Below are 11,633 nucleotides of genomic sequence, written 5' to 3' on the forward strand. Positions count from 1 at the left end.
TCAGTTTAAGGCCTTTTGCTTCTTTTTTTGTCAGCTGATGATTTGAGTTTCCTGTGACATCAAGTACAATATCCATTGAAGGATTTACTTAAATCTAAAGTCTTTATTTTGTGTGCATTCTTGCAAATACATGCTTTAGACTTTCTGTCATTTTGTATCTAAATGAATGGCTTTTTCACATGGGATCATTAATGGCTCTATAGCAGCTCTGTGTTCTGCAATTTCATGAGTCCTGCTCTCCTACGGCTAATGGTGATTTATTCCTGCTTGGATAAACTCTTACACATGGTGGGTATGTTATAAATAAAGCTGCCTCTCAGCTCCTTCAAAGTTTATATTTACAAGGAGCTCACAAGGAGCTCTTTTTTTTTGCCATAACCTTATCTGTGTACTTGATTGCAGCGAGGAAATGCCTGAAACTCTGTTTACTTCAACCTTTACATGCTGCACCTTACTTTCCTCTTCAGTAGGATTTCCTTCTCAAGCATCCTGATGCATAAATATTGAAATACGACTCCTGGGTAACATGGTATTGTCTTCAAACAGCTCTCTAAATGGTTGCCTAAGATGGCCTGACTTGGGAAAGCTCAGCCCCTTTAGGAAAAAAAACCTGAGAGTAAATATTAGGCTGTGCATAACTTCTATCTACAATGTGTTTTACACATGCAAACTTTATGGCATTGTGTTTCCAGATAACACTGAAGTCTCTTAGTGCAAAGTAGTGAATGCACTTTGCAAGACAAATAATTTAATGTTTCCTAAACAACAAAACTATTTTAAAGTTTTTTAAATTTACATTAATCTCATGCAGAAGGTGTATTGGAAAGGGAAGCCACTCCAGAGTATTTGTTTGGTGACGTGTGTTCTTGTATTTGCTTATTTATTCCACACATGCACATTCAAATATACAAAAAACAAAGCAACAGTACAACATTAATTTTCCTCCAGAGACTTTCTACTTCTCATCGAGAGGTTGAGCACAATAGAGGGAAACTGGTGTGATACACAGGAAATGTTTTTGTTTATGGTGAAATTCAGAGGCTTTGGCAGCACGCTGGCTTTCCAGTGAAAAGGACCCTACGGCCATTTTTAACTGTCTTTTGCAGCCTTTAGGATGTGAAGCAGCAGTAGAAAACAATGCATCAGAGAGCATGTGCTGAGCTGCCCAACATATTATCTGTACAGGATGTGATACAGGTGTGGCAACAAAAGCTCCCCCTCATCTTTAGTGCCATTTGACCAAGGTATTTTTTTTTTAGGTGGAGAAGATTTCTAAAGATATTCCGTATCAAGCATCACACATCCTATTTAAAAAGACAGAATAGAAAATGACAGAATATTCTTGAAATATTTCCCTGAAGATAAGATAAGATATTCCTTTTTAGTCCCACAAGGGGAAATCCCAAAATAAATGTTTTTACAAAAGAACAGTGTGATTTAGGGCGGAAACAGTTGAATTTGACCCGACTTTACACATTCATCATTTTCATTTTTGGTTAAATTTAGGTTTGATTTTTGTTTGAATCCCTCAAAATTATCTCCTTTTTCACATTTCAGACAGATTTAACTTAAATATCTGCTCTGTACATTTCTAAACATGATTATCAATCGCCAATATTGTGGCTTGAATTTTCCTGTCAAAAAACTGATAAATCTGAATTCTCATCACTTTGTCACTGGATTTTCTTTAACCAAATCATAATGATTTCTCAATTTGAAGGCTTACACCTGTCACTATTTATGATGAACGAAATTGTGCACATGACTGTATTTTAACCATCCTAAATAACTTCTCATGGCTTTCCTTATTATTCACTCCTACCAGAATTTGGCCTCACAGAGCCAGCGTGCAGGCTATATTGTGTGCTGGCCTTGTCATTCTATACACAATGCAAAGATTGTTGCATAACTTCCCTCATGCCGACCCACATCAGGGCCAAGTGGGGTCACTGTGATAAAAAAAAGTCTTGGAGAACACTTTTCTATGTAAAATTCTGGAAATCAGCAGTATTATTTCCTGTTGGTGTACAGTGGTGTTACAGCAGGCTTCTTAAATTAACACTTCATTGCTCTGTGAGGGAACAATGAGCTGCTGTCTCCTCTTACAAAACAGATTGGTTGAATGGTGGGAAGTAAGCCACACCTAGCTGAACAAAAGTACTCTATGGTCAGTTTAGCACTTAACTGCTGTTGAGTAAATAAACTAGAAAGTCATACCATGAGAAAATAGGTACAAAAAATACAATGACTTAGAAAAATAGAGGTTTTTAGTTCATGTAAAGGACTAATTTAAACCTCCTAAGGAGTTTGAGATGTATGAAAGAGTGAAGATGACACTGATGCCTCTATATGATCCACAAAAGTTACCATAAGAAGAAAACAGATTCCTAGAAAGTTAATTTATATGCATTTGAACACAGTGAGTAGGTGTCAGATAAGGTGACCAGCAGCACACTGTTGAATAATCCCTATAATGAGGTTCCCCATGCCAAGCATTGTGGGATGCAAATTTGACACTTAATAATAAAGAAGGATGAGGTTTTGTCAGCATTATGTTGTACATGCATACATAAACAGAAAGTTTCTCACTGGTGCTTTAACAAAAAGTACTTTCCTACAAAGATGTTAAAGCTTGTGTGCCAATTAAGCAGGGGTCAAAAGTAACTCACATTACTCAAATTACTGTAATTGAGGGGGTTTTTTTGGGGGGGGGACTTGTACTTCTTTGAGTACATTTTGAGATCAGTACTTTTACTTCTACTTAAGTACGAATAACTGTTCATTTACTGAGTGCAATACCTATACTTTTTTCAGCTCTGCTGACTACACAGTAGTGAGAGAATGATGCCACATCACATGCCAGAACAGCTATTGGACACAGCAAAAACTGGAGTGTTGACATCTCTGTATTTATCATTTCAGAGTTTATTTTAACTCCTAAAGTGTCATTTTAACTCCATTCTGAGTGTAATTGTTTTCAGTATTGTAGTTATTTGACCAGTGTTAATTTCATTCATTAAAACTATGACTAAAAATTTTTGTCAACAGCCTTTTTTTCCATGACATAAACTAGACTAAGACTAAAAAAATAGATCTGTGATGACTACAACTGACAACAATGTCAGTTCAGTTTTCGTTAAGTTGACTCAAACTAGACTAAAATGTAATGTCATTTTTGTCGGACATTAGAAATCAGTGATATTTCTCCACTGTGGGTAAATCTGTCAAAAATCAGTGTAGCTGTAGCTATTCTGCCTCTCAGCTGTAGAAAGCAGGGACCCTAGGTTTAGCAGAGTGACTGTCACTGAGTCACTGAAAAGACTAAAATGATTTTGAGTTTTCGTCAACTAAAACTAGACTAAAACTAAAAAGGGTAGAAATGACTAAAATGGGACTAAAACTAAAAGACATTTCGTCTAAAGACTAAGACTAAAATTAAAAATAGCTGCCAAAATTAACACTGTATTTGACAGTGTTGATCAATCAGTGTTAATTCGACTCTGTAAAGACTCAACTGAGTGAAGTTTCGCCCACTGCGATTTCTGGGGGATGTGTGGGCCCATCATGCCCTTGGGCAGAGTGTTTAGATGTGTTTTATATGTGGTTAATTGTGTGCAGATGTTGCCAGTTGTACAGTGATCTCTGCGAGGGCTCCATCCAGTGGGTTGTTGTTGTTTTTGATGTGGGACACATTTGCATCATAGGTGAAGTTATTGCAGGATTGATTCCTGGTTCCTGGCGCATGTTAGGTTCATGTCTTCCCAACTGTCTCCACATTTCCTGTCTGGCTTCAGCTGTCCTATCAAATACAGTTAAAAAGATCCCAAACTATCTTTAAAAAAGGTGTTGGTAACAGGAGCAAAAGTTTTTAAAAAAATTATAAAATTAAAGGGGCAGTATTAAATAGCACAGACCTGTGCCAGTGCCTTACCAAGATGGACTGTTTCACATGGCAGAGATGAATTTCACATCCACCTGGACAACCCCCATACATGGTGTTTGGGAAGGACAGAACCTCACAAAATTAAACTCAGGGGGGTGATTAGTCCAAAGTTCTGTCAGTTACATTCATCAAATCAGCATGTCAGAGCAACAAAATGTAAGTAGGGTTGCAGCTCCCAGTAAGTAAGCTACATAAAAGGGGTCAACAGGCAGCCATTACTGCTGTTCACTGTCAGTGAAGCCAGGTGGTAAATCAAACTGTTGCAAAGCTGATCCAGAGAAGAGCAAAATCATCTTTTCCACCAAGAAAAGGTTACAATGCTGTTCTTTTCTTTTAATAAAGAAATGTCGAGTTCTGATAAAAGTACTGCTATAGATGCTACATGCTTGCAGAACATTAACAACAGCTGTAGTTACCACCACCTCCTGCCAAAAGGACACTGATTGGCCAGTCATTTTTTAAGCAGGAGCAAGCTTTAAGTAAAGCTTTACAAGATGGATTCACCTAATGACAGACATGGAATCTTTGCCTGGTCTTCTCTAATCTGCAAACAGATGAGAATTCAATTTTCTTTTTCGTCAGTGGCATTCATTCAACTACTTGTTTTCGAGTTGAATCTGGACTTGCTTCAAAAGGTAATTGGTTCTTCTATGGTGCATGGATAGTCCACCCCTTAAACAAATGTCATAGTCAGTTTCCCGTAACCCTGCTGACAATTAGACAAGCAGCTATTGAAGCAGTTGAAGAAATAATTTCTTTGCATAAACATCACACCAAGAAAATTCAGTTAAGATTCTTCAATTTTCATTTGTTAAGTTAGTTTGCATTGTATTTGTTGCATTTTTATGGATACACCAGTTTGCAGATGTCTACAGGACACTTTTTTTTTACATTCAATTGCATATTTTATCTAATAGAATTATGATGCGCTTTTTATGTTGTTTTATGTAAAAATGGTCTAAAACTAGTTTCCAGATACAGGAAGTGGGAAGTATGACATTTCAGCCTGAAACTGGTAGGGTTGGGATCATAAAGACACTATGAATGGAGGTACTTGGGTTCATGACATTGGATCCTTCCCAGTCTGCTTTGCTTTTTCATGTTTTTGATTTCTCATATTACCTAACATTTCTTCTGTCTGCTAAAAGTTCTTTTGGACCTTGTAATTCTCTCCAAGGAGAGCACAGAATGAATTAACCCAGAAAATAAATTCATTCTCTTCTCATTGGCTTTAATGGCTCAGCTACATTAATCACCTCCAGTGAAAAGGCCCGCCACTCCCAACAAGTCTCCACTCCCACAAACATGCCTGTATATCAGTCTGTGGCCTTACAGAGACTGTCTTGGGCTCAAATGCTTCGTGACTGAATGTTTAGTACCAGGCTCCACTGCGGGGTGGAAGACACGGCTTATCGTGTCAGACAGTTTACAGAAAGAGTTAACATTGTTTCTGCTGTGATGATATAGGGAGGGAGCTGCTTAAAGGGAGGACAGATGATGGAATGTGACTGCTGGATGATGTGGTTGGCTTTCATGGATCATCTTACAGACAGTAGAGTTTTGTGGTCAAGTAAAAGTACAGCTCCTTCACAGTGTTGTTCTAAATAAGCTGCCCTGGCATGTTTATGATAAGCTTGCAGTTTAAATATGGACTATGGAAGCCTTGTTGGACACTTTTTCCAAATCATAAAAGAGAGAAAAACTCAAACACAGTAACTTTGAATCAGGCAGCAATCTGGTGTTCACAAACATGTACGTGCAAAAAAACTGCAGTTCCTCATGTGTCCACTTGAGGTAGTAACTACAAGCAGCAGAAGCTCCATTAACACCCATAATAATACCCCTTTTGACATTATTGACAACATTACACCCTGCACTCACTGCACTCGCAGTGATGTTTTTTCTAAGTAACATATCTATATTTTGCTATTATCATGACTAAGAGTTTTTCATATTTTGGGCGTGGCTGACTGATGGACAGGGACTTTGTAGCTGTTATCCAGGAGGCTTGAGGCAATTTCAATTTGGAGAATATTTTTGTTGGGCTTCAATAGGCCACTGCAAAAAAAAAACAATGTGTCGTGTCACTACATCTGAGAGACTTATATCCAAACTTAGCACAAAAAGTACGGACATTTTTGTTTGGTAGATTATTTCTTTGTTGAAACAATGCTTCTTGGCAATAAAACTTATACCATTGGAAAGCCTGTTTATTTCCCTTTAAAATGGTGCCACATTTGTAAAGAACATGCATTTGTGGGATGAGCAGCAGAGCTGAGTATGTGGGTTGCACCCATGAAAAATTTGCCAAATTATCTCTGCCAATGCCAAATAACGTTTGAGGGTCTTGTGGGAGCTTGACGTCATTCGAGGCAATCTCAATGCAGAGATATCAAGATGAGATTCTGAAGCCAGTGGCAATCCCATATCTCCACAATCTGGGACCCAACTAAATCCTACAGCTTAACAACACTCACCCCCAGAGAACTGGGTTTATTAGAGACTACCTCCAGAATTTGGGAGTGGAGAGCATGGAATGGCCTGCCAGTAGTCCTGAATTCAACCCCAGTGTGGGGAGTGCTATTCATGCCAGAGTGACCAACACAACCATGCTGGCTGACTTGTGACAAATGCTTGTTAAAAAATGGGATGCCATCCCACAGCAGTGTGTGACCAGGCTGGTAGCAAGCATGATGTGAAGGTGCCAGGCTGTTGTGGTTGTGTATGGTTCTTCCACACACTACTGAGGCTCCTGTTTGTTAAATGAATAAAAAATTGTTAAATTGTCAATATGCCTTGTTTCATCCAATCCACCAAACAAGAGTCAATAGCAAAAATAAGCTGTCTGGCAGAGGAGATTGGGCTAATTTTTCAACCCACATACTCAGCTCTGCTGATCATCCCACAAATACTTAACCTTGCAAAGCAGATGGATACGCCCGTTTCCTTGTTTTTCACTGGAGAATCCATCTTGCAGGTGTTTTAAAAAGGGACAATAAAACATGCAATTAAAAAAATGCACTCATTTTGGATCTTAGTTAATTGCGATGAATGCAATTAATCTTGACAGTCCCAAAACACAGTAAATTTGTTGACACTGTACTGGCTAAAATCTGTATGCTAACATGCTAACAGGCTTACTGCAGACTTATACAGATTCTCCTCTTCTGTTCCTTGGCAGGGTCTGACTCAGTTCTGCTGTCAAACTAGCTGCTAACATTGAGTTTAATCTAAAGTTCTGCCATGCCCATTGTGAATACAGCCTAAGAAAGCTGCTAACATGGAAGTCTACGCTACCCCTCATCACTTTTATATGGCTATATGTCTAAACTAAACTTATAGGAGCTTGCTGGAGCCATCCTTTGTAGGTTCTCCTTGGGCTCTGGTTGTTGTTTTCTTTGCTAAAATTTTGGCAGACAGTCAAAGCTACCCTAGAAATAAAGGGTCAGTTTAAGCAATGAAGATTTGATTTAAGATTTGAATTTATTTATTTGATAGGACGAAGCAGTTTGAAAGTTCCATAACAGAGCATGAATCTGATGTGCTGCACAGAGAGTTTATACCAATTTCTAGTTTCCAACTCTTGTCCCTAGTTGGGCCTTTGAGTAAACAGTTCATAAAATGTACAACATTTAACAGCATAAAATGGCACAAGAGTTTACAGAATAATGTTACAATAAAAAACATATCCACATAAAAAAACACCAAATTCTATAAACCAGTTCAAATAGGAAGTTAAAAACATGGCAGACTAAGAATGATTACAGCTCTGGTTTGCTTTCAACCAGCACTTGACCTTTGTAGTGAAGGATTTTAAATCTGTGATTAGTTTGATTTCAGTTGGTAATGAATTCCAGAGTTTGCTGCCTTTAACAGAGAAGGCTGACTGTCCAAATGTTGGCCTACGTTTTTGTTACAGTTATGTTACAGTTTCCATTCACTGTGCTTCTTTTTACTCTGCTGCTTTTCTGTCTTTGAACAAATTTGGATAAGGGTTCAGGATGCAAGATTATTATTACATTTAAAAACTAATTTAAGGAAAGAGAGGTGCATGAAGCTCTCAAAGCTCAGTAAATTGTATTTTTTCAGAATGTGACAGTGATGCCAACGGATGGGTTTTTTTGTCCATGATTTTTAGGGCTCACTGAGAGAATCCTTTTTACATTAGTCACCAGAACAACATGAACATCCTGCACAACTCTATCATTCAAAAAGCCATGCCAACTTTAGTGACCCCCTTTTTTATTCACTGAAATCAGTTTTTCTTGGTAGAGTTTCTCAGTTGGTTTTTCTAATGTATGTTAGTATCACATTGAAGGTAACATCTCTTGGATGTGGCTTTAGGAATCCCGCCTACATTGAATGGCACTGACACTTGCTCCCAAAAACAACTGAGTCCAGCCTGGGAGTAAAGTCAAGCCATGTAAAGCAATTTACTTTTCTTGCTTGTAGGCTATACCTGCAGTTATATTTGTAATGTTGTTAGGTTTTGAAAGATGATGAAAGATGTTTTGAACAGCTTAAAGGCGTTGGGCCTCTACACAGTACATAGTGAATCCACCCATTAAACAGCAAACTAGGTTTACTGTTAAACTGCAACCATGTGTGCAGTTAAAACACAATGCAGAACTGGATAACAACTTCTTTGGGTATTGAGCCATGGCTTGTGAATAATAGACTCTCAGTATAACTCTCATTATAATTATTGGGTGTGTGAGGATGGCGACGTAAACACAATGTGAAGTAAAGCCCACATGAGTTAGCACATAGCCCATTATGCATGGTTATCACAGTCCACACCAAAGAGCTGACCAGGCAGAATGTGTAAAAAAAATTCAGAGAATACTTTATTTTCCAAACCCATGAATGGACATCTGTGTCTGAATAGAAGCGCTCGCTGTTGAGCCACATTTGCACTTTAGCTGTCTCTTCAAAGGGCAAACCAAAAGGCTAATGGTGCAAAAGTGTGGGACAAAATGTGTTTGAACATGATGAATAACTTGTGGGAACAGCTGAACACTAGTTTGAAGAACTTGCCCCAAAAGGATTTAGCCTCTGGATAAAAGTCTCCTTGTTGTTGTATGTGAGTGCTCGCCGTACTCTCATGAACCTCTTGTATGTTTCTGTACATAATGATACTCGCATAAAAAAGCAAATCATCAAATAGCTTTGTGTAGGCCTTCAAAGCTAGCTGTCTTCAGCGTCCAACAAGTCCGACAACAAAAAAACAGAATAAAGAAATCAGTGTCGCTCTTCTGAGCAAACATAAAAAGAAACCATTACAAAGGTTGAACTGTTTTACCCCTCTTCACCCCCCTCCGCCCTTTCTTTTGGCAGAAACAATGTTGCTGCATTACTTGACTGTTATCCTTCCCCCCTGATGATTTTCTTTAGCATTTTTTACTCCTCTTGTTTGAACAGATGCCGCCCCCCTCCTGCAGCCCCCGTCCTCTGAGGTTACCATAAGGCTGAGCACAATGAGGTAACACTCAATTACATTAATGTGAAGAGTCCAGCCCAGTCAGTTCCTTCCAGCTACAGACATCAAACTATGTGATGTATATCACTTCCTGAGGAAAAAATTGTCTTTTGTCCTGCTTTATTTAGGAATGGGTTATGAAAGAGGTCAGTGTATGACCGTGCTCACCTCTCAGGCCGTCCATTACTACCCATGAGGCATTTTATACAGGATGTCACCAAACACCAATTAAACTCCAGCCAGTGAGCTAGGTGAATCTGTGAATGACTGGTTTGGTTGGGAAGGGGAGGCTGGCATCTTCACTGTAGGAATTCAGGGTTAAAGCAGCTGGTGCTGTCGTTAAATAAGGATGCTGGTGGCTCATGAGTCCTAGTGTCCTGTTTCAGCCTCACACCATAAATGCTTTGAACGCCACACAGTCCGAGGGGCATCGCAGAAAAATTTCACCTCTGACTTTTTGTGGCATTAAAATGTGTGACAAACAAATTCTGGTAAAATTGATAATGAGCTTGAGAGTTGTGAGGAAGTAATTGCATGTAGAGGTGCAAAGCATCATCTGCTTAAAGAGCTACAAGCTTAATTTTAGATTTTAATGCATGCAGATCAACATTTTCTGGTCCACTAAAACTTGACATACACTATTTACAGTTAGTATAACTGTAAATAGTAGTTTTTTATTCACTGAAATCAGTTTTCCTTGGTAGAGTTTCTCAGTTGGTTTCTAATGTATGTTAGTATCACATTGAAGGTAACATCTCTTGGATGTGGCTTTAGGAATCCCGCCTACATTGAATGGCACTGACACTTGCTCCCAAAAACAGCTGAGTCCAGCCTGGGAGTAAAGTCAAGCCATGTACAGCAATTTACTTTTCTTGCTTGTAGGCTATACCTGCAGTTATATTTGTAACGTTGTTAGGTTTTGTATTTTGTATAAGTATTGTGCTTAAATTGGAGTGATAAATGAGCACCAGAAAAATCTCCCCTGATTAAAAATCAATGTCCACTGGGCTAAAACTCTGAAAAATGTCCAAGCAGCAGCTAAAAGCTGCATGGCACAGATCTGTTTTTGCTGTGCTGAAACAAATGGATTTATTCAAGTGTGGCTGAAAACTTGTTTTCATTGCTGCGTGTCACATTGTGAGTTTACACCACCCCCTTTACTGTTGAAACGTTAAATTATTACATATGTTAACAAAAAGGATATGCTTTCACCGTAGCAGTACAGCACATGTGGCAAGTGTGATGTAGAAAACCTCCTGGATTCACAGTTGTATTTGGCATGATTGCTGCACGATAAATAATTATCAATAAGTAGGCCCACAGGCTATAACAGGAACAAGGCCCAACCTTCCTTCACTGGGAAGTGTTTGTACTTGTTTTCTTTCTGTGATATTTTTCTTTTGAAATCAACAAACCAAGCCAAATATATAGGTTTAATGCCTGCTTTGAAGCTTTTAAACTGCTATGTGATTGTTTTCTCTAATATCTGTCTGACATGGAAGAAAGTGAGGAGCAGATTCAGCAACAAATATCTTTATAAGCCTTAATATATATACATATATACATAAAGCGTTATAATCTTTATAAGTTTGATTGTGTAGTCTGGATTGTGTGAGTGAGGATAGATCAGATTTGATTGCAATCTTGTGAAATTAGCAAAAGTCTCCTTAACGTTGCTTACTGCATTGCACATTGTTGCAGTTATATTAAGGACACTGGTAAAAGAGATGTCATCATGCGTTACTACATCCTGTTTGTAATATTGTACTTTTTTGACCTGACAATAGCAGTTTGACTTACTGGAATGTAGTTTTTTGTGGTTTACAACAATTTTTTTTGCAAAAAGAGGAAGTAAGAACATTTTTGTCTTCAATCCAATGTTTAACGTGGTTTTGTGTTGGTATTACAGCTGTCATCTTGTTCTGCTGTTTCATTTTGTCGTATTAAGAGGATTAAGGACATGTAATTCGTGTTTGTCAATATTTGGTGGTCTCTGTGTAATGATGACTATAATCTAGAAAATGAATCATCTACTTTTCCTTCTCTTATCCAGCTACTACATCATCTGAAGTTTGTGTGGCTCCTCATCACCCACACGACTTCCACTTTCTGTCAGAGCGGAGCATCACGCCGCGAGCTCCCCCTTTATAACAGCCCCGCCTCGAAATCAGTCGATCAAATTCAACATCGCACTCACCACTCTCTGACCAA

Source organism: Cheilinus undulatus, linkage group 5, assembly GCF_018320785.1.
Source record: "Cheilinus undulatus linkage group 5, ASM1832078v1, whole genome shotgun sequence".
NCBI classification, from domain to species: Eukaryota; Metazoa; Chordata; class Actinopteri; order Labriformes; family Labridae; genus Cheilinus; species Cheilinus undulatus.